A 24,952-nucleotide genomic window follows, 5' to 3' on the forward strand; every position below is an offset into this window, starting at 1 on the left:
CTGTGCAGACATTTTAAACTAATCTTTGTAAATTTTAAGGTTGTCATTATAATCGTACACTTTTAATCACATTTTCTGAAAAAGTTTAACACTTACTCTTCGAAGCCAGTTTATATAAAAATGGAAATTACTTACATGTCTAAAAAAAGAAACTTAATGAAATTCAAAAGTACTGATCTATTCATGAATTTTTACTTTCATAAACAATATTTAATGAAATTAATTAATTTTATCCTATATTTATTCTGTTTAAATCCACTTAAAAATAGGTAAACATGCTTACACTCTCTCTTTTCTCATAAAAGGAGTAACTTTGTCTAAATTGAGGTTTAAAGCACTAACAAACCTGTGTCTTTTGAGTTTTAGAATATTATAACCAAATTGGTGAGATATGTATGTGACAGGTTGACAATAGCATGAATGATGAACTACTGGGTGGATGAAAAGGTCTGTGGTTAGTTCAAGTTGAAAGAAAGAGTTAATATGCAGGAAGGCAGGATTGCAGGGGTCCTGGACAGGCTAGAGAAGTGGACTGACAGGAACCTTACAAAAATTTCACCACAGTCATAGAGTGGGTAGGAAGGGATCTTCAGGGGTCACCCCAGCCCCGACTTGCAGCAGGTCCAATGACAGCAGGTGGCTTATGGTTATGATCAGTGCATCCCTAAATATTGCCATTTTTAATCACCCCCACAGTTCCCTTTCAATAGGAAATTCAGCCAGAATTTCCCATGTTCCAGTTTTTGTTTACTTGTATGTTTGATCATGATTGTTGGTACTGTTGTGATGGGGTAGATTAGTATCTTTTTTTCGTTTATTTTTTTCCAAGAAGATTTCACAGCTGTACATAGTTTGAACTGTGGCAGTAATACTACTCTTGATATACACAACCACAAGAGCCTCTGAATGTAATAACAAGTCAATGCTAAAGGAAAGCATGGAGTATTGTTAGGATATTGCCTCCAGCATCTAATGCCCTAGGAATTCATTTATAATTGGAATCCACTCCATCACTTATGTTTTAGTGTTTATTAGGAACTTGAAGATCAATTCATCAAATGCAGACTGCTGCTGCAAATAAAGGAGGACACTGCTCGAGGTTCTCTGCTTTATTATAGTGGGACATCAGCACTTAAATGCTTGCAATATAATCTGAGCCTTGTAATTAGTAATCATTCATTACAACCTGAAAACACCACATAGAGCATTTACAGCCCCACAGGACTTAATTCTTAACTGCATCTAGTGTTGTTTTATGATTCCAATAACTAAAATCTATTGACTGTGATTTTATTATGGTTTGTAAGGGAAGAAATTGAATGTCTCTTCCATTTTCCTCTAGCCTCAGGCAATTGCTGTCTGTTTTATTTTCTGTTACCATTAAAACTGAAAATCTGGAGAGAATTACATTTCTTTGTATTAGATGGCTGATGGAAATTAGCAATGTGCAAGGAATTGATGATACTAAATTAACATATTTAATCTTGAGTATCAAGCTGTAGTGCCCTGTTCATTAATATACTTAAAACCATATGGTTGCTTTTGTTTTTGGTGTCAGTTTAGCTGGGTGGGCAATGCTTAGGCACAACATAAGATACACTTATTGATTCTTAAAAGGTCTTCATTCACACTTGAGCCAAAGCAGCTGGTTGAGGGCTAAAGAGCATTCAAGTCACCCAAATCTCTAGATATTGCTTTCTGCTGTACCATCTGTATCCTATTAAATATTCTTGACTTTTGCCAAGTTTGGCCAATTTATATGTTAAATCGGTTGCTGAAAACAGGATCAAGATTCTTGTGCAAGGAAAAAAACCCCAGTATTAAATTGCAAACTCTTATACATTAATCATTTGTTTTGGAAAAATCCAATTCAAGTTCTTCTGCACAAATAATGGCAGTAAGATGTCAGATTTCTTAGTCTCTGAGACAAAAATAGGAGGGCAAGTGTAATTTCAACACATTTTATTCCCAGAGAAGGGTATCATCTTCAGACCTAAGAGAGGATGTCATCCAATTTCTTGTTAGAAGAGCTAAAAACTACCAGTCCTGTGAAGCAACTGTTGAATCACTTGCATATACTTTTTCATCCAATATATGTTATAACCAAATAAGTCCGAAACTGTTTAGCAAATGATATTTCAGTGCCTTATAATCAACTAAGTATTGAAGTAATCCTGAGTTTCATACATTTAGCGTTACTACTTGATGGTGATAATCTTTATGCAAGCCAGTATTTTAGTCTTCTACTAGTTTAATTTATTGAATTAGGAGGTCAAAAATCTCATCTCTGGATAGGATATTTTTCCCATAAACTGAACACAAGGTGCATTTTTGCACCATGTATTGATTTTGTGTCAGCCATCTCATTGCAGAAGTTGGAATTTGACCATCTCACTAAAATCTACTGAATGCACTAAAAGTGCTTTTTTTTTTTTTTTTTTTTTTTTTTTTGAGGGGGTTGTTGCTCTTGTCTTTATAAGGATCTGTTCATTCCTGGAAAAATGAGATTTTTAAAAAAAATCTTAAAATTCACTGTATCTGATTTTGTATCCCTTTGCTATTCCTCTATCCAATTTTACTTTTTACGCATTTTAAGTTCTGCCATCTCAGACATTTACATGCTCACTGCAGGATTTGTATATATATTGCCAGCAGTAAGATCTTGCCAAATTCCTCATAAAATAGTTTCAGAGTCCCATTCTTCTCCCTCAGTGCAGTAATACCACAAAGCATAATTTTTTTGCCATTTCTCATTCTTATCTTGAATGAATGTGCATTCATTTCAATGAGAATGCTTCCCTGCTGAGATTTCATGATATGACAATGTAGCCTAACTTCAATGTTAAGTCAGTTACTCAAAAAACTAACTGAATTAAATAACAATTTAGATAATTTCTAATACATGCAAGGGTGTCAAAAATAATTATGCACAGTCTTGCCTCTCTGGTTCTCTATTTTACCTGTGAAACTATGAGAAACAGAACACTCAGGTCTAGAAATTGCAGCTACCGTTAATTCACTTTTAAATAAAATTTCAAATTGATTCACTTAAATACTTCTTTATTTGTAACTACTTCTCTTCCCCTCCTCCACCCCAGGAATACAAAAGCTTTGTAAAGGGGAATAGATTGTCATGTTTATTGAAAAAGGGGTAAAAATACAATATTCTTTTCCGTAATGAAGTTTCACAAACTCTTCCTAAATCTGCGTATCAGTCAAGCCTGTACTTGATAATACATGAATGGAGTAAACCTGAAATATATTGACTTTGTTTATTTGTTTGCATTTTTAACTACTTGTTTTGCTTATACGTGCGTGTGTGTGATTAGTGAAAATACTGCGGAGCTGGCTTTTTTAAGTCTGCACTCTTCTTGTAAAATATGGGCAATAACCATATTAAAGGGCTAAAGTCCTTTCTAGGGTCCCAGATTAAATTGCAGCAAGTAGTACACAGATGACTTGTTTTTCTTATTGGATTCTCTACTGTTCATAACAGATTCCTTGTATACAATTAATCCAGATGAAAATATAAATCTTGAAACATATTTGCAAGTAATGACTTCAGAAAATAATGATTAGCTTATTGATTGGTAAATAAAATTTATTATGATTTATGTACAAATTATCAGTAACCAAGAAGAGATGATAACCTTTCCTTTTTAAAACCGGCTTCAAATGAGGAAAAATAAACTTTAAAAAAAAGCAGTAACTGTTGAATTACTCATTTGGCTTTCCAAATGACAAGTCATTGGAAGTCACAGGTAGTTCCAGTGCTCCATGTCAAGTGTTATATCAGAATTCATTAGAATGACGCCACTACTTCATTATTAGGTCTCAACTTTCTAAATTAAATTGGAGTTCTCGGCTCCCTTCATTAGGTGATGATGGCTAATTTTCTCAAATTCTCATAACTATTTGATATTTATGGAAGAATTAGGATGTACTTATATGAATGCCATCTCTGAAATGAAATCATGTCAGGATTTTTGATCTCATATACTATTTCTGCATGAAATTTCATTATTGATATTAGTTCATTTTTTAGAAATCATAACATTTTCTCACAACAGAGGAATAGATTTAAATCACAACAGAGGAATCATTTAAAATCTCTTCATTACCTCAGTGGGACATGGATGGGCCTTAGCATGAAGAAACTATTAACACCTTATCATTACCTTGGTATTCTGTGATCTAACAGTGGCTGCATTTAAGCAATGTTTACTGTAGTTTTACTTCATTAGCTTTCGGTGTTATTTAAAATGATCTCTGATATTTACCTTTAAACAAACAAACAAAAATAAATAAAGACTCACAAAGAGTTTCTAAACTGCTGTTGTACAACAGTCTTTTTTAAGTCTGAGTCTTTCAAAGTAGATTTCAATGAAAGCAAATAGATGAAGGATGAGGGGTTGTGGAGACAAAAGTTTCAGCTCAGAAATATCTAGAAAAACTCTTGTTTGCCAAACATCATAAACCTAAATGGCTTAGCTAATTATTTGGTTTCTGAGAGCAAACTTATTGTGTGCTGCATACCAGTACTTTTGGAATTCCACCACTCAGTTGTAGTTTATATTTATAGGTTCCTTAGTATATCAGTAATATTCATAAGAAAAATATTTATGAGTGATGACTTAGTGTTTCTCTGTCACTCAGTAGCAGCAAAAACCTGGACATTTCAGGTTGCTGTGTGAGGTAAAACAAGACAAATCAAAGACAATATGTTAGATATTCACACACTATCAGGTCTGAAAGGTATCTTATCAGGAAAGTCCCAAACTGATTAGGTTAAGTTAGCATGTGTAAATTACCTTAACATGTCTGTCACAAATATTATTTTCATGATACCCAGAACCCAGAGTGAAAAGGCAATGAAATATCACTTAAGAAATTGACCCTTGCTGAAATGAATCACCTCTGCAAATAAGTGTGCCTCCCAAACTGTAATTTTGTAAAGTTTTGTCCTTTAAAACTGGTGTGTAAGCAAGATGCTTGAAGAAGTTAAAAGTAAGATATTTTTATCTTCTCCTATGATAACAGTTACATATATTTAATTCTGTGTCTCTTTCCTAGGCCTCCAACAAGTTTAATTGCATCATCTTTCTTCTGCACTTTCAGAAATTTAAACTTGAATAATTCATACAGCACGGGTCTCATCAAGACTATGTGACGTAGAAATGTATTTTTAGAACACCTGCCTTAATTTAGGCACCAGTAAGACCATGGAATCTCAGGCTTCAAACAGTGAGAAGAGTAAGAATGCTTTCACATATACCATTATCTTACCTGTTACATGTTACTTAAAGCTTCTATATTAAGGAGCTGCACTCCTACTTCACATTTTTCACAATAAAATTGTGAAATATTCAAATTAGTGTAAAGGATCATAAGAAAGTATTCACTAGTAAAAAACCATTTCTTTTATTCTAATATCTCTGCTGTCTTAATTGCACTGAATGATTTCCAGGGGCTGTCCAAGTATAGTAAGTGAATATTGTCTTTTCTTGTTGGTGTTATGGCTTGAATTGAACAGTTGCCATTATTCCCTGTGTGTGTGCTCCCAAAGTCTCTCCATTTCAGGCCCCAGTAAAATTACACACGTATCCAAAGCAGCCTTACATGCTAGCTCTAATGCTGGAAGCAAAGCAGAAAAAGCAACACAGACTGTACGGTCTAATTCATCTACCTGTTGTCACAACTAGATCTCTTGTGGAAGCTACGCTGGCTAACCTGTCTTTTACTGTCACACTGCAGTCCACTTGGTGGATACCTAACTGCTTTACAAAAATTATCTGCTCTGGTTAGGTGCTCTAATTTCTAGTTTAAGTTACAAAGTTAAAAAGCTCTAAACCATCAGTGACTATAAATATGAGGTCTGTATATTTCCACCTCTTTCTAGTTGTTTCTATTCTTGTTTATCCTTTGGATATAACAGCATCTGTATTTGTCACTCAATTTCCATTGTGTCACTTTCCTAATGTTTTTGCCTAGCCCTCTATGATTTGACCAGATGGCCATGAGGGAAAAGGATAAACTGAGACTAATTTGAACTTCTGTTACTCTTCAAGAATGGTAGAGACAGAGGGAGGAGAGAAGAATAGCAGCTTTAAAATTATAACCTGCTTTTCCTGTTTATTTCCTTCACTGAATTCTTATCAAATGCACTTGTTTGCAAACTAAATCCAGATTTTTCTAGCTGTCAGAGATACATGCTTGTCCTTTCTCTAAAACACAAACTGAGTTCATCTTGTCTCCTGCCTCATCACCCACAATAAATATTCTTGAAAGAAAACTAAACAGCCAGCTTATGATAGTGCACAGAAAAGAATATCACAATGTATCATCCTTGAAGTACTTACAACACTGAATTTTTTGCTAATAAATTAATGTATGCATTTCCTGACATTCCTTGGCATGTGCCCACCAAGCCACTCAGCAGGACAGGCAGGGAGCAAATAAAATGGAAAAAGCCAATGAGTCAAGATAAAGTCAGTTTTATAAAGCAAATATAAAGGCTGCATGCAGAAGCAAAGGAAAACAAAATGTTTATTCTCTACTTCCCACCAGTAGGTGCTGTCGTTCTACTTCCTGGGAAGTAGGGCTTGAGTACGCGTATTGGTTGCTCTGGAAAACAAATGTCAGTAACAGATGTAATCCTCAATTTCTTTCCGCACAAGCCCTACTCCTCTCTCTTAGTTTATTATGGCTGAGTAGACATAATATGGTATGGAATGTCCTCGTGGTAAATTTGGTCAGCTCCCCTTCCAGCATCTTGCCAAACCCCTGCCAACTGATGGACTGTTGGAAAGACAGAGCTGATGCTGTGCCAGTGCTGCTTAGCAGGAGCCAAAACACTGGTGTATCATCTACATTCTTTCAGCTACCAATGCAAAGCTGGTGAGGGCTGCTATGGGAAAATGAACTCCAGCTCAGCTACATACACTTTTTTCAGGCTACTTTCTTTTGGTTCTAACTTTAGATTTATTTAAAGAGACAATTTAATACACGTCTTCCACGTTAAAGTTTTCTCAGAAAATACTGATGCCACGTGTGATTATTCCAGTCTTTCGTCGCTCCCTTCTTCAGTATCATGATCAACTGCCAATCTGAAGACGGAAATTTGACACTGGCAATAACAGTTTCTCCTCCAGCTGGAAATTTTCCTTAATTACTTTAATTCTCAGAGTTTCACAGAAAATGTTTTTGAGTGTGTACAAAAGTTGCAAACAAAGCAACATCTTGATATGATGGGGAAAAAAAGAAAGAAATCCAGCTTTTTTGGGAGTTATTTTTCACGAATGTAGTGAGATTCTTAAGTGCATTTATGAGTTCCAACTGAGGAAAACAAATTTAGACATTTAAACAGTAAAATAACCCTTAAGGAAGAAAATAATTTCTATAAAAAAGAAGGGGAATCTATTACGAAAGAGGTTAGTAACTAATATATATGATAAAACAGTTAAACAGAACTAAGCAAACTGAAAAATGAAGGCCGTGAGTATCAATGACGAGCAAGAGGATAGGTCAGAGGAGATAAAGGACTCATTAATTCCTTTTACATAGAAATGAATGTGTAGAAGCCCCAACAAACTGTTCATTTAACCATAAAAATAAGGTCACATGCCCTCAGACTTCATATTTATTAGTGCAACCCAAAGGCATTAAATATATATATGGAAAATAAACCCTAAATTAGACAAGTATGAAACACTAAAGATGCCATGATATACCTTCTTTTACCAAGCCACCACTACCATCCTCATTTTTGCAAGAAATTTTTCCAGGAATTTCCAAGATTTTCTTGTTTCATTAGCAGGGGAATTACCTTCAAACTGAGATGAAAGAATAGGAGGTTCTATTTACTTGAGTTTTAAAATTAAAATTAAAGTTTTAAATTAAAAGTTCTTGCCTTTAGTCAAATCCAAGTCTACAACAGGTACATTGTCTGACAACATGAGGACATCCACAGGATATTTTATTTGAAATATAATTAATTTTTTTGGTAGAAATTGTAGGAGAGGCCTTGTTTTCCTGGCATCCATTGTGCACAGTGGTCTTGAGATTGCCCATGAGGTTTTCTCAGTGGTATTTTGAACATAAAAGAAATGGTAAGGGAAAAGAAGATAAGGTTACAGAGCATGAATGGGAGGCGGGAAGGACATTATGTTGAACAGTAAATGTAAAATGAAAATAAACACAGCATCAGGAAGAAAAGCGATGAATGAAAGGGAACAAAGTAGGGAAAGATCACTGAATAAAAATTCTATTTAACTGGTCTACATGGAATATAGATCATCAATCCATGGTACCTTACCCATCACTACTATTCTTTCTTTCTTGTACTGGTTTTGGGTGGGATATGGCTCATTTTCTTCATAGTAACTCACATGGTGCTGTGTTTTGGATTTTTGATGAAAATAGAGTTGATAACATGTTCATGCTTTAGTTACTGCTGAACAGCTCATACACAGCATCAAGGCTGTTTTTCATGCTTCCATGCAAGTGAGGAGGCTGGCAGTGCACAGGAGGTTGGGAGGGGACAGACCCAGGACAGCTGACCAGACTGACCCAAAGGCTATTATTCCATGCCATATGGCATCAGTATATAAAGCTAGGTAGGGGAGAAGAAGAAAGAGGGGCATATATGGAATGATGGCATTTGTCTTCCCAAATTACCACTAACACATGCTGGAGCCCTATGCTCCTGATGGCTGAACACTGCCTGTCCATCAGAAGTGGTGAAAGATTTCCTTACTTTGCTTTGCAGCTTTTACTTTACCTACTAACCTGTTTTACCTCAACACATGAGTTGTCTCACTTTTACGCTTTTGGTTCTCTATCCCAACTGCTGGTGGTAGTAAGTGAGCATTTGTATGGCGTTTAGCTCTCAATGGGGCTTAAACCACAGCAGTCTTTTTTAGGAACCCAGCATAGGGCTCAAGGATTAAAGGCAACAGATTTGATTGGAGTGTGCCAGCCCAAATTTATAACTGTTTAGCTAGTAGCTAAAAGGTTCTTGTACTTGCCATGGGGCTTGCTTGCTTGACTGTGTATTGAAGCCCAGTTACTTTTTGCTTTTGCTGTTTGCTGTAGTCCTTGTTATCTTCTGTACTGTGACTGGGATTGTTTTAATAAATTGTTGCCTGGATTGGCAGGTAACTAGGACTTTACTGCTTTTTGTGTGCTGTATTACAGCTGGTGAGGGGGGTCAGCGGCTCTGACCCAGGAAGAGGTGACCAGTTTGGAGAGATGGTCCCAAAAGGAATCGCCTACCCGATGCCCGGTGTCTTCCCTCAGCTGCTGGCAGGAGGGCCCTTGCAGAGGCTGTCAGCTCTTTAGTGATTGTCAGCTCGTGATTCCAGCTCAGCTCTGTGGGGCAGCCTCCAGGCCAGACCAGAAAGAGAGATGAGAGGCTCGTGTGGCTGGTTCCACATGAGGTAGCTTTATTGTGGGTCCCCTCCAGCGAAGAGGAAAGCCAGGGACAAGAGCTCTCTCTCGTAGGGGCAGAGGGCTTGCTTTTATAGGGATACAGGGGATGGGTGAGGACCAATGGGTTACAGAGGATCTGGGATTGGTGAGGACCAACGGGTTACGAAGGATCTGCATAGTGTCTCCTAAAGGATTGTGGGTCTGTCTTTTCTTGTGGTGACCAAAGAAGTGGTTGCCTTTCCAGGGAGTCCTGCTGGACGATTACGAAATCTCTTATCTCAGCAGAGATCCCTCCAGGGCAGGGGCTGGGCATACCCCACATGCTGCTGTGTGGGACAAGCTGGAACTCCAGTGTGAAGTAGGGTGTATATCCACATGGAAAGAGGTACACTTCAAAGCATCTCTGGCCATGGTTATGTGCACATCACAGCAAGTACACCCTGAAAGGATTGTGGAGCAAGCAAAAATCCGTATTGGAACCAGTATAACTCAAAATGTCAGTGCTAGAACATCTTGAAGCTCCTGTGGCCTTGGAAAAGTCTTTGTTGCTGTAAGTATGCCCCTGAAAATATTGGTGCATTGGACATGTGACAATTATCAGAAATATTTTACTACAGTATGCAAAGATTGATAAGGAATAAGGAACATTCTTCCAGTGGACATTTGTGCATAAATTGCTGGGCTTGTATTAGCTTTTTGACTACTAAAATTCAGGGAAGCTACAGAGTTCTTCTAGAAGCATATAAAATTTTTTGTAAAAATTCAGATACAGCATATTATTCATGTTACCATGGAAGATCAGACAATTATTTTAACAATCAAATGTGCCTACAGACATATTTGATAAAACATTTCAGTATGGTATGAGATCTTTTTCACATGACATTTCCTGAAGACAGATCTGAAACATATATAATGGTTTCAAGTTTAGAATTTATTTAAAAGCAACTTTGCTAACTTTGCATTAAATGTTATTGAATGCATCTGATAACTTAATACAACAAGTAACTGCTAGATACAGCAGTAAATACTGTCATCACTAAGACGTTTACACCTCACCTGAGAATTTAATTTTTCATGGTGTTTTTGTTAATTAATCTGAAGATTCTTGCCCTCTACATGGCATCAGTTTGTAGTTCCTTTCTTTTCTTTCTGCAACATTTATTATATTAACCAAGGTTGTTTCAGGAAGAGAAATCCATCCATTAGGTTTTTCCAGTGGACAACTACATTTTGCTCTACAACTAGATATCCTACTTTTGCCTCAATATCTTATTTAACTTTTTACAAGTTAGAACACTTCACATGATTGATTCAGCTGACAGGTATTAGAAAAAAAATGATAGAACATTTTTATGGAAAAGCTATTGTCCTTTGTGAGAAAACCCATCCATTATTATTTTAAGTTTAAAAAACTTTATATTCCCCCCAGCCAGGAAACCAAATGCTTCAGTGATGTAATTCAGCAAAATTCCACTGACTTCAGTGAAGCTCTGCCAATTTTATATCAATTCTGAAACTTCTTTCTGTGTTGATTTTCTCTTGTTTCATTTCTTTTCTTCTTTACTTTTGCTTCGCGAGTTCTTTTACTCAGAGTTTGGTTTAAAAGGCAGAGACACTAGGTTGTTCTTCGGACTTAGATGTTTATTATTTTCTTATCTATAGCACAGCTGCACAGGATGTGGTTCTTAGTTAAGAAGGTGGAAAATGGCTCTGGAGTTCTAACTTCCAAGGTCTTTTAAGGTCCAAATTACCCAATTATGGAATGCCAAGTAATTTATTTTTACCTATAATCCAATAACTAACTATTCATGATCTGCACTGCTGGTTTTTTGACCTAACACCAGAGCACCCAGATTTGTGAAGAAGAAGGAGAAAAGAAGAACAAATCCATACCCCAAATCCTCCATATTGTTATATATATCCCAGAAACCTAAATTTTCTAAACCCAGGGTTCTAACATTTCTGCATTCCCATTGAGTGTATTTAATGGGGATTACTGTCAATTTCCATTGTGAATGCTGAAATGGTGCTTACTGTCCTTTTTTTAGCTGAATGTTACTGAGCACTTTTGTTGTATCTTCTCTTTCTTCATTTGTGCTGCTCAAGAAAATATGGTGTGAGGAAAATAACTTGTAACCAGTGACTATAAGAAAACATTTGTCTTAAGAAACTAGATCTCAGTGATCTTGAGGATTAGACTTCAAAACGATCATTTGGGTTACAGCACATATAGGTCAGGTTTTTTTAAAGGGTCTGAATGGTGCCACTCAGAAATGGACTATTTAATTGTAATATGGAGGAAGGACTTCAGAAACCATGGCAGGAGTCAAGGGTTTTGAAACAACCTCTTACATCGCACTCTAAACCACAGACAAAGGAGGATAACAACATAACTTTTCATAAGGAAGCAAGTGTAATTGCTTATTTAAAATGCTAACAGTAATGGGTGAAAAATTGATTATAACATTTTAGAAAAAAAAGAATACAAAAAAAAAAAGTATTATCAGTCCAGGATTCCAAACTTTTAAGAATAATTTAATGGAAATCTCATATAATATCAAACAATGTTAAAGCCCAAAGCAAAAGGTAGTTATATTGACTGCACGTGCACACACACTGTTGTCCACAACAGAGGTGATTTTTTAGTGATTTATTTTTAAACAACAGCGTCTAATATGCAAATGAAAAACAGGAAGAAAATCTTTGAAACCAATAGACGTGCCAGCACATAGCAGAGTGTTCTGTGATAGACTATATATTATGACTTAATATTTTGGACTACTCCCAACAAAACAAGATGAATAATGAAATAATAAGGTCCCAATTAGACATGATTATTTTATGTGATTCAAAATGAATAGTGATTTTGAGTTTCCTTCTCCCACTTAATAACACGAGGTGAGTGGGTTTTTAGACACTTTCCCTTTGGCATGATCATAATGAAAGCAAATACATTTCTGTTCCCTCCATAATATTCCACACATTGACAGAGGATTAAATTATTATTTCTGTAGCAAATGAAGAGACATTTCCTCATTAATGTTTCTGAAGGAAAGAGCTGTGTCATTCAATGATCACTAAACTCAAAGAAGTTTCTAAATACCTGACTGATTTAAGGGTGTAATTCTCCTTAAAATTCCAGTGGCAGTTGGTCATTCAACTGCTTCTTCTGGATCCGGGTTTCACAGTTGATGTGGTTGTCAGGAGACAGGCTTTATTGCGGGTTAGGCTTCAGAAACAGGACATTCCTGTTTCCAAAACTTCACATTTCTCTGAAATGATCACATCTAGGAACAACCGCAGAACTGCTCAAGCCAATCATCATTTGTATTACAGGCAAGGTGGATTTTCCTGTCTCAGGAGCTACTAATGTTTTGATGGGGTTTTTTTGCTTCAGTTTTTGCTTCTTTTTGTTTTTACGAGGCAGTGATGAAAATGAGAGAGAAAAGTTGAAAGGAAGGGAACAGTATAATATTTGAAAAATAAAAAAACCACTATCTTTTTTCCTATGCAATGTCTAAGATAAAGGTACACTTAATGTGGGTTAATAATAGAAGAGTGTCAAGAGATTCTCGGGTGAATGTCATTATTTGTTCTTGCAAGGTTCATAATTTCTCCATTTCTTCTCAAGCTTATCTGTGGAAACTGAAAATTTGGTTAATAATAGTCTTCTGAACACCGCATCTGTGAGGCTGTGATATATTTGGGGTTAAAGAGAGGCAAACAAATTGCAAGAGCGTAAGACAATAAAGAAACTGCTATAAATATAGAAGAACAAGAAATTACAACCTTCCTGTTGGTTTGCTGTAAGCTTTTTACCATTGACAATGCTTGTTTATTAAGACTAGTTCATAGTGCTCATCAGCACATGTATAATCTTTTTTTTCTGGCATGACTCTTTTAGGTGCCAATAAATACTATTTTTTTTCTGTACCTATTGCTTCAAAGGAGAGTGAGGAAAAGTTCCAGGTAAAGAATGACTTCAGAAGCATGAGATTTTTGTATGAGAAAGCTCTGCCAGGGAATGCAGGTGAAATGCTCTATTAGGCACCTGGTTTTTAACAAGTCTGACGCACAAAATGCCATAACATTAGCGATGCACTAATTATTTGTCTTAAGGTCACTGAAATTGGTATGTTTCCTCAGGTAGCAATACAGCTACTGAACTACAAAATAAAATATTAATTTAATTTGTAGTTAAAAATATAGGAAAAAATATGAAAATTATATAATCCTGATTGAATTTCTGTATCCTTATTGTGTTTTCCTTAAAACATGTCTTTTCTTTCTAAACTATTACCATGTGACCATGTGAATTTTCTTTTCTATTTAATAGAATTCTAGAGCATTCTCTACTGAATACTTGGTGAATATCTCATAACTAAGAATACATTGTATTTAAAAGAAAGAAGTGGATCTTACCTTTTTATTACTGTCTCTGTCTGGCTCTGTGCAGGTCACATGCATGAACGCACACACAAACACATGGCTGGCTTCAGTATAAAGCCAGTCGCAAAGAGATGGGAAGCATCTTTGCGTGGCAAAGGAGCATTTATTGCTTCCACACTGTGAAAGTTTCCAGAGGCAAAGGCAAGAACAATGCTGAACTCAGAGGTTTTATCCAGGGGCAGGGAAAAGGTGGGACTAGGGAATGCGGACCCATGGGGAAGCTCTGGGGGAGTGACAAGGGGTAGAGGCTAACAGCCGACCTGGGGAGCTCAACTGGGATAGATTAACATAACAGAACAATGCATCCTGGGAGAAGCCTTTCCGGTCACCCTAACCTTGACAGGTAAGTCTCTGGCACCAGAGACTGTCTTACCAAGAGCTCTCTCTGTCCCTTGTGCCACAGGCCAATCGGCCACCACACCTTTTCAATTGCATTTGCACAGAATTGACTGTTTACATTTTCAAAGACTGCATATGGGCCTGCAGTCTTTGCATCAGAATTGTTTACCTTTTTTCTTACAGCCTCATCTTCACCCCCTTCCTCCTCCCTGAGTAATAATGCCAATATTTTATAGTTTGCATAATTTTTAGGGAGATTTTTGGTTATTTAGCTCATGTGTAGTTGATTTTAGTTTAAAAGTCATTATTTATAAATTACATTGACTGCACTGATATTCCACAATTAAAGTCTATGAATTATGTATTCAGACACCATTTGGTTAGATAGGCCTTTCTTCCTTACCAGACCATACACATGAGATTATTTCAGCCGTTGGCTCAAATGCCGATAATTCTGGGTTGTGAAGCTGTGTTGATAGACATTCTCCTTGCATAGCTCCTCATGCTGCCTATCCAATGACTGGTAATCCTTCCTGGGCCATTTTCCCAACATATGGTCCACAGCAGCCTCTCTGTGTCCATATGGCACAGGTGTTCAGGCCATTTCTGATGGATTCCTGCCAGATTTTATGAAGCTGTGCAGTAAGATTAGTTAAAGTCATTTCAATGTCAGAGTTCTTTATCCTTTTTTATTAGTATAAGCATATGAATGGGTGTAAAGCAAAAAAAAAAAGAAAAAGCCAGACAACTGAACTCTATACAAATCTCTGTAGTTTATTTAATCTTGTTTCTGGCACATACATCAGTATACTTCACCTACAGGCACTTCATAAAATTCAGATATGGAAAGAAAACCACAAAAGTTCCATGTCATAGAAGCTAGTAAGAGACTTAGCTTTGATTTACATCCACAAGAGAGCAACACCTACTGAGATGAATTGTTTAACAATACACATTCCAGAATTGGTACATGCAGAATATGTTGTACACATACAGGCACAGAGCATACTAATGCATTACTGGGTATTTCAGTTATTTTCCACAGTCTCATTCTAGATGTTCTAGTCTCACTTTTGACCACTGCAAAGCACCAAATTAACTGGTATCATACTAATTGTTCCTACTCACAGGTAAGAGAATGCATCCTCTTTAGCACGGTTGGCTGCTGTTCTTATAGCATCTCATGATGATTTGATGTTTTCATGTTTGGTTTTCTATTTGCCCTACCTCTCTATTCACTGGTTTAACACACTTTTCAGGGTATCTTTGTATGTTTTCTGTATATTTTTCAAAGGATTCTGTCTCTCAGTTATCTCTACATTTTTGCAGTAATAATTTTATGTCATAAATTAGCTGCTTATTTTAATATTGAATCAAGATTTGGAGTGGTTTTGGCAGTTTGGCTATTATTATTATTATTATTATTATTTTGGTTATCTTTATTATTTTGGTTTTATTTTTATTTTTATTTAGTTTTTTTTCCCTGCAACAGCTGTGAAACATAATTTCCCTCAATAAAACACTTTAAGGTTTCAAAATGGTTTCTGTTCCATTTCAAAACAAAACAAAAAACCAAACAAAGTAAATATTTTAAAGGAATGTGTAATGCTTGTGCATTCAATATATCAAATAGATTAATGGAATTTATTCCCTTATTCAGAATCATAATTTCAAATATTCCATCCATATTCACAGACGATTGGCTATTCCACAATAGCTAGTAGTCTTGAAGTAAGACCAGCACAAATTTGAAGAATACTACTACTGAAAACATTTGTTGAAACATAAACATTTCAGCAAAACCTATCAGTTTCAATAGTTCTGATCTGCCGCACTATTTTTACATCATATAGCTGTTACGACTTTTGGAACCTAATTTTCAAGGTCTGCCTGTGGTATTCATGGTTTTTTCATCTGACTCAAAAACTTGTTGCTGATCATTTAAATATTATTAACCATTTTTTTGCTGTTCTTTTTGTTTGCTTCAGGAAAAAGCACATCCTTTTCCAATAACTCTTGAAAAAGAGTCTCTTGACAAAATTAGAACAAACCAAATCCAATGAGAGTCTCAAAACAGGATGTGTAGAACCAGAATTTTTTTTCTCTGAAAAAATTTTATTAAACTGATATTCATGATAAACTCATGTCAGTGGATTTTGCAGCAACAATGTTATCAAACAAATAAATTCATGGGAGTCATTACTAAAATATCTTTTCTTTGACCTGATGACAATATATAATCTCCTTACAATCGCTTCCTTACAGAAAAATGAAACACATGATGGGGTAAAGAATAGTAGAATTATATTTCTTCTGTGGAACAGAAGAAAGATTATTCTAGTCTTATATTATTCTATTCTTATAATCAGTACTGAACACTTTTTAATATGTTCTAAACTTTTGCCAGATAAAAGGGTGAAATTCCATCTGTTTTGATAATCTTAGATAAACCTTGAATAAGGATTTTTTTTTTTCAATCCTGATTGGTTAGCGAAGTACATACTTGTTCAAGTACACCTCATCTCTATTTGTTATTTGGAAATTAGATATTGTACTTTTAAAACAATTACTTTTAAAATCTGATTTTAGTGGAAATTAGTGAGGAGGAAAAAATGAAAGTCACCACTCACAGATTATATATAACCCACTTCAGTTGTGCGATGCTGGTTTTCTACTCTAAAATGTGTTTTCTCTAGGATGTGTGAGGTGTTCTCCTTTCTGCTTACATGATTTTCAGTCAGTTTTGTCAGTTATGTTCAGGTACATGAATCTGTTTCATATCTCTTAAGAGATATTTTTCCCTTTTTATAACCTTCTCTACTCACAACTGTCTCTTGCTTGTTCTGATTATATTATTTGCATATATACTATTGGGTCTGTTCAGCACAATAAAGAAGAAGTGGGTTTTTGTGTTAGTGAGCTGTGTTGGCTAACAGATAGTAGCAGAGCTGAGACAGAAAACATGCTAGAATTACTAAGCCACAAACAGCATAAAACAACCTCCCTCTGCAGATGTCTTAGATTTACTCAGCCAGCTGCTGAAACCTCATCCTTACTACGAAGGAACACAAGTTTAAAAGCAAGTGAACAGTGTAAAAGGTCATACATACAAAAAAACATTGACAAATTGGTAAGCTAGAAATAGAGCTCATAATTTCATACACAAGTCATAAGGCAAGATTTTGCAACATTGTAGAGGGATAGTTCACCCAAGTAACAGGACATGATTAAGTAGTCCTGAATAACTGTTTTGTGTGACCTGCCATCTGATAGCCAATCACTTAAGAAATTTTGAATACAATAAAAGCTACATGAAAGAAAAAAGTCTACCACTGATTTGTCAGCTGTGGCAGGTAATTTGTGTGGCATGTACATGGCACTCTCCAGCAAAGCCAAAAATATCTGCCATTTACTGGTTACCTCTCTTCTTGCCTGAGCCCAAGGTGAATCTTTCCATTCTATGTGCCCCTTTGAACATCTCTGGTAGTGATGGTTCTTACTGTCTGTACCATACAATCTACAGCGCAGTCCTCTGTCATATTAACTTTTGGCACAGGCTGTGCCTTAATCTGCTGGTAACTAAAATATATACACTTTGTGGATATTTAGTTATAAACAATACTAAAGGACACTGTCAAATTCATGCAATCTGCTAATTTTTTTCATTCAAATATTTTTTCTTTATACATAGAGTTTAAAATTGAATTTTTTGTTGTTTTGCTAAATCTTTAGTTTAAGCAACAATCGACATAGCATAAAAATATAAAAAAGAAAAAACTGGCTCTGCATTTAAGAGTCTGAGGTGTTTATTGAATTCTGAAGAAAGAACTTGTTATTTTCCAATTTACACAAAGGCATCTAAATTATCACTCCCTAAATACCCAAATTTTGTGTCTTAATCAATGAAACACAACAAATACCTGTTTCTTCATCTTTCTCATTTCAGTAGTGTGAAAAGAAAAAGGAGGAGGCATGGAAAGTAGTGGAATTGAAGGAAATTCAGCAACTTAAAACTAGATGTTACTTCTACAAAATGCAGAATTTCTTAAAATGCAAGTAAAAGTGTAAATATAGATTATGCATTCTCTTCAAGTCACTGTTCTTGATGCGGAACCTTTTTTAGCACATCATCTGGAAAAGATGCTGACATAAAGGCACTTGACGACTTTCTTTGTCACGTTCTTTCAGGCCTTGTATCAGTCAATTGCATGCTTTCAAGTGGCAGCAAAACTAAAACACTGAGATAAGCAGAGGCAAAGAATGAAGAAAGCAAAAATATTGAATAATTCTTCAATATCCTATAAATATGAGTTTGATGTAGTGATTTGCTCTTCAAAACTTGAAAATTAAAGAGAAACATTGCTTTAAAATCACTAAGGATGGAGTCCAGATGTTTTCTGCCCTTTTAATACATGGGAAAAACTGACAATACTTCCCATAAACAGATTGCACCAGTTTGAACTAATGGCTATAAGAAGCAAAATGGGGTTTTATTTTGACTGGGTGTTAAGAAACATATACGTAAATAGTGACTCTAGGCACTGGTCCTAAAATACAGCATGTGGAACAAAGTCTTCTCACTGTCAGGGATTTCTTATTTTATTAGTAAAGAGTATTTTACCTTAGCTTCTAGATAATTGCCATGTTCCTCAGAATAGTAAGAGGAAATCAGCAAAGGGTGATCTTTACTCAGAAGGCTCTGGTAGAGGCCGGAAAAGAAGATTGTAGTTACTGTCAGTACTCTCTGTTTGGACACTGATTAACCTGTAAAGACATTCAAAGACAGGTAAAACTGGCACAACTCAATGCAATAAAGTGAAAACCAGTATGGATAAACTTAGTGGAACACATTTTCTGCTGTTTCTCTCCTGACCGAAAGTTAAAAATAATCTACAAATCCTAGTCTGAGAATGTAAAGTACATGTCTCCATCCTCAGAGTATTTATTTCATACTCCGTAAACGAAAATTCCATATAGTTCATTAAATATGTTTTTGGGTTTTTTTATACCTGTGAATTACCTATTGAATAAGATGCACGTTTGCTGTTCCCCCTATTTCTCAAGGAAAATAAGCCAGACCCCCAAAATGCAGGAGAATAACAGGACTGAAAACTGTACTTTGGTTTCCTGTCAACAAGTTGATCAGATCGTATTGTCAAAATACAAGCTGAGGTATTCTGATACTGAAGAATTGCTCTGGTGTTCATATGTTGAAAGTAAATAAATTCTTACAACAAGTGTTTTTTAAGCAAAAAGTTTAAAAAATTTAATTTGTAGTTCTTGCTTCAAGTGTAGAAGCAACAGGGAATAAAAGATAAAAATTTGATAAACACTTCTTATAGTTTATTAAAAGTTTTGCTTTTTGTTTATTTGGATTATACTATAAATTAATTTTTTTAAAGTCTCTGTGTTGAATTGAGTATGGGTAATGGTATTTTTTAGACATGATAGATGATCAGATTTCCTCTAAAAATCTGAGATAAAGATGGGAAATAGCATCTGTATCTTGAATGTGTTTCCAACATGTACAGTTATATATGTTGTACAGAAGTATAAATTGCACTTTCATGCTCAAATTCTAGCTAAATTTTAGCTAAAACTCCTGGACTGAGACCTTTTCTTGTTTTTTTTTTAAAAAAAATGTTGTAAAGGTGTTTTCTGTTTTTAAGTATTTAAAAAAGGAAAACAAATGGTTATCTTCTGAGAATTCCTAGACTGGTGCAAAGCTTTCTGTTTTAATATGGAATATTGGGGCAAATAAAGCCTTCACCCAAAAAAAAAGCACTAACACAGTCTTCAAGAGAAAATATCTTTTTATTTATCTCAGTCTTGAATATTTAAAAATCGCATACAGCAGGATTTTTCCTAAGCCCTTACCGTTTGGCTTGGTTGTTCCAGTGGAATTAATGGTAAGATGACTGTTAATTTTGATGCAAGCAAATTTAAAGCTGTGATTTTTAGTGCCATTCTTGACAGACTTGTGCAGGAGATACAAGTGAATTTTAAAATGCTGCAGTAAAATAGTGGATTGTGATTTGGAGTGAGTTGGATTCAATTTCATCAGAGTTGGTAACAAAATAGCTGTCTTTCTGTCGGTGTAAACTAGCAGAAGTCATTTAATACCTTTGTATAATGAGACAGACGAAACTATAATAGCCATAAGTGAAAACACAAGCTGATGTATTTAGATAGAAGTTGAAATATGCAGTACAACAAGCTTTTGTAAGAAGCAGCAAAACAATTGCTGAGATGAAGTCACTGATTATATTAGAAAGAGATGACAATCTCTTATGGAACGAACGAAACTGGAAGGAGCAGATGATATACCAGACACGTGTTGCCTCTGAGAGAAATCTGGAAAGGCTGGGAACATGAGCAGACAGCCACCTCACTTAACAAAAGAAAGGGACATGCCTTGCAGCTGAGGAGAAATAAACCCATGCGGGTGGCCGGTCAGTTCGTGTACAGCTGTGTAGAGAAAGACCCTTTGGTATTAGGGAACAGTAAGAACCTGAGTCAGCCCTTGCAGCAAAGAGGAACAACACCATTCTGGCACATTAGGAAACCATTGCAAGCAGATCAGAAGAGGCAATTCTTCCCTAGTACTCTACTCAAATGAGATACATCTGGGTGCAGTGTTCAGTGCTGGGCTGCCTCACACGAGAGAGATACATGGATATACCTGCTGGTTGAACTAATGAGAAAGAAGTGAAGGCGCAGGCAGTGGAAGAAGGGACAGGTATATTGAGAAGACCTTAGGGATGCCGTCCAGTTGTATATGTATGGGGTGAGGAACATCAGGGTGAAGGTGGAGCTGAATTTGACAAGGGATGCAAAGAATAACAGATGTGTTAGCCAGAAAAGGAAGGTTAAAGAAAGTGGAACCCTCTTACGCAGTTAAAGAAAGTGGAATCCCCTTATGCAAGGCAGGCGAACCGGTAAAAACAGTCAGTGAGAAGGCTAAGGTACTCAACAAATTTTTTGCCTCATTCTACAATGGCAACCTCTTTTCCCACACCTCTAGAGTGAATAGACCTCAGAATGGGGACTGGTGGAGCAAAGGTCCTCCCACTGTAGGACAAGATTAGTTTCACGGCCAGCTGAGGAACCTGAACATATACAAGTCTATAAAACCTGATGAGATTGATTCCAGAATGATGAGGGAACTGTCTGATGTAGTTGCCAAACCACACTCCATGGTACTCGAAAAGTCACGGCAGTCCGGTGAAGACCCAGGTGACTGGAAAAGAAAGGAAAACATTTAGCCATCTTTAAAAAGGGGTAGAAGGGAGAACCCTGGGAACTACTGACCTGTCAGCCTGCCCTCTGTGCCTGGGAAGATCGTGGAACAGACGCTACCAGAAGCTGCCCAGAAGGCACATGGAGGACAGGGAGGTGATTTGAGAACTATGGATGTCATTTATCTTAACTTCTGTAAAGCCTTTGAAACAGTCCCCCACAAAATATCCTTCTCTCTTAAATTGAAGAGTTATGCATTTGATGGGTGGACTGTTCAGTGGATGAGAAATTGCTTGGAAGGTGTCTATTCGGAGCGTAGTGATCTGCGGCTCAATATCCAGATGGACATCATTGAAAAGGGGTGTCCCTCTGGGGTTCGAGACCAGTGCTTTTTATTGTCATCATCAATGGCATAGAGAGATTGAGTGAAACTCTCAGCAAATTCAAAGACAGTACCAAGCTGAGTGGTGTGCTGTCTTGGTTTTGAAAGACAGGTGTCTGCTAAGGAAGGCAGAAGCCTCCCTTGAAGTGGCAGATATAACCCCTTTCCCTCCAAGTTATTATAATTTTGAAATCAAGAGCCTTTAGGCAAAGATGTGGGAAACAGGAATAACAGTTCTTTACAATACGTATATATATATGCATATATATATAACCAGTCTAACAAAACAACAACTATGGCAGTAACAGCAAACAGAACCACAAACCCAGTGCCAGCCCTCTCGGCTGTCGGGCCCTTTCCCCTCGGGTGCAGTTCCGCTCGCAGCCGGCAGGGGCGCTGGCGGCTCCCGGTGAGCAGGGCAGGTGCGATGGTTCCCCCGCGGCTGCAGGGGGCGCTCCGGAGCGAGCTCGGGGAGCACGCGGCACCGGTGCCCTGGATCCCGGGAAGGGATGGAACAAAAGCTTCACAAACCCCTGGGCAGCTTATCCCAGTGTCCGGCCAGACCCTCGGGAACAGCAGGCTGGAACGGCAGGGACAAGCACAAATCCCGGGTGGCAGACGAGATGTATCCAAACTGCGGAGCTGCGGTGGGAACCCCCCGGTGGTCTGGGCAGGCAGAGCGAGCAGGGCTACAACACAGCGAAGGCTCGAAGCAATGGCGGGGGCAGGATGGCCACAGCCCAGCTCCCAGCGGGGCAGGGAAGGCAGGCTTGGGATCCTGGGGTTTCTCTGGCAGAAGGAAAAAAAGCAGCTGAAGAAAGAAGCCTCCCTCTCCGTCCAAACATTGGGGACCGACTGTCCACACACCCAGGTGAAACAAAAGAGTAGCCAGATGCATCCCACCTCAATGGCTAGCTCTTTTGTTTTTCTGAAGTGCCCAGCAATTTGTCCCCCTAGGAACATGTATGGGGAAAATTCCTTTAACAGAAAAAAAACCTAGAACTCCTAAAACCCCAACAATGCCCCACCCCTAGAAACATTCAAGATCAGGCTGACCTTTGAGCAACATGATCAAGTCGAAAATGTCCCTGATCGCTGCTGGATGACCTTTAAAATGTCCCTTCCACCTCAAACTATTCTAGTATTCTTTCATACTGGAGAGAGTCCTCTGGGAAACCACGGAGATGATGAAGTGACCAGAACATCTGTCACAAGGCAGAGAGGCTGCGAGAGCTGTGAGGGTACATCCTGGAGGAAAGGCTCAGGAGGCTCTTATTCGGGTGTATATATATTTAGGGGACTGCATTAAAAAGAAAGAACCAAACTTCTCAGTGGTGTCCAGAGACAAGACAAGAGGCAAGTGACACAAATGAGATATGTGAAAATAATTCTAAACAGAAGAAAAAGAGATTTCAGTGTGAGGGTTATCAAGCAGTGGAACATCTTTCCTCAGGAGGCTGTAGTATGCCTGTCCTTGGAGACACTGAAACCTTACTGGATATGTCTAGACAATGTGAGGAGGTGATGGTCAGTATCAGTCACTGTGATCCTGTGATAGGTCTATCAGAAAAAACACAACTGAAAAATAACCAGAAGCAGAAAGAAAGAGTGAAGAATTACAAGGCACAGAATCATGGTTTCATAAATCTGACAAAAAAGGACTTCTAAACTTCTTACTTTAAAAGATATAGTTAGAGCCAGTAGTGAAGTGAATGCCACCTATTTCTTGGTACCTCATGTGTTGGTGGAGCCGGAAGTCTTTATTCACACTTTATTTTTTTCCACCTTATCCAAAGGCATTACATATTCCACCATCAGCATACTGTTTTATTAGAAACAGAAAACTCACAAGCCTAAAGGAATTCCTCAGACCAAGGAGGGATAACAGTATTTATTTTGTGTCAGAATATTAAACAAAATAGAGTGTTTGGCCAGACCAAAACATGTTTGATTTCTCTTCATTAGCCCAGCTGTCTTTCAGAGTACTGCAACCACGTTTGCTGTGTTAGAGCTACAATAATCTTTCTCAGAAACATGTGAAGTTATATATTTTCCTTTTTTTCCTTATTTCAAAATTCTCATGTTTTGCTTTCTTATTCTTTGATTTGTATAAGCACCTGAGATGCAGAAAAGTAGGGGAAGAAAGCAAAATGGAAAACATCACGGATGAGCAGATGATCTGTAAGCATTTATTATAAAAGCATAGGATATCTAGAATTTTATACTGTGCTATCAGACTGGGTGAAGTCTTTTGTGTTGGAAATCTGGAGAATTTAAAATCTACATTTAACATAAGATATAGTTGTAATTTCTCTTTATAATATTTACCAGTAGCTTACTCTTGATTAATTCTGAAAAACATTTGGCAATCATAGTATTGGAACAAAGGGCTTCTTTATTTACCTTTAGCAAATACTATACTGACATGTAGTTTCAATAGCTTGATAATAAGCAATAACTTGTTGTAAAGGTTTTGATGACATCTATCAGCCTTACATATATTTTTGAGAAAACCACTATGTAAATGACCTCCTCAATTCAATAATACTATATCAATTTTTAAAATAGAGGTCATAGCTTTATTTACCCTAGCTGATACTTCAGTCTGTTCACATTATGAAGAGGTGAACAACCTATTCCTATCACATATTCAATAAATAATAGATTGGTAGTTAAGAAATGTCTCAGCCCAAGAGAGTAATCTCTAGTCTTCTCATGGTATTTCTTTTCTTTCAATGCTCTGTTTATATAATATGTTTGAGTTGGTACCTTATATACCAAACAAAGACTAGCATGGGGGAGCAATTTAAAAAAGTATAAAGTTTATGTAGAAACATGATTTTTTTCAGACCACCAGTCACTGATGCCATCTTCAGGTGCTGGGAACATTTCTATTTTAACTTTATTTTAGTTTTTTGACATAAAGTATTAATTAGTTGATGATTTTCTCTGCAATCTTTTCACCTCCCCTAGGCAGGCAATTCTATTGGTTTTCTATAAAAGTGAGTAAAAAATATCCAGTTGCTCTAAACTGCTAAAATTTTTCCCTTTACAGATATGGTATATTAAGTCCATGAAATGTTTTTCCTACAAGGAGTCTGAGTTTTTAAA

General features: G+C 36.8%; 2 long non-coding RNA genes across 3 annotated transcripts in view; one reads left to right on the plus strand and one right to left on the minus strand.

Annotated features, from left to right (window-relative positions):
- LOC104685187 overlaps positions 1 to 24,952 on the plus strand; it is a 75,181-nt gene that overhangs the window by 36,514 nt on the left and 13,715 nt on the right. The window lies entirely within an intron of this gene.
- Positions 14,975 to 24,952, minus strand: part of LOC109143697 — a 105,596-nt gene continuing 95,618 nt past the window's right edge. For both annotated transcript variants that reach the window (XR_002044014.2, XR_005603922.1), the window contains exons 3-4: positions 18,842 to 18,984; positions 14,975 to 18,458 (exon numbers count right to left, since the gene is read on the minus strand). This is a non-coding gene — a long non-coding RNA (uncharacterized LOC109143697). The remainder of the gene's footprint in view (positions 18,459 to 18,841; positions 18,985 to 24,952) is intronic.

The sequence above is a fragment of the Corvus cornix genome, chromosome Z (genome assembly GCF_000738735.6).
Source record: "Corvus cornix cornix isolate S_Up_H32 chromosome Z, ASM73873v5, whole genome shotgun sequence".
Taxonomy (NCBI): domain Eukaryota; kingdom Metazoa; phylum Chordata; class Aves; order Passeriformes; family Corvidae; genus Corvus; species Corvus cornix.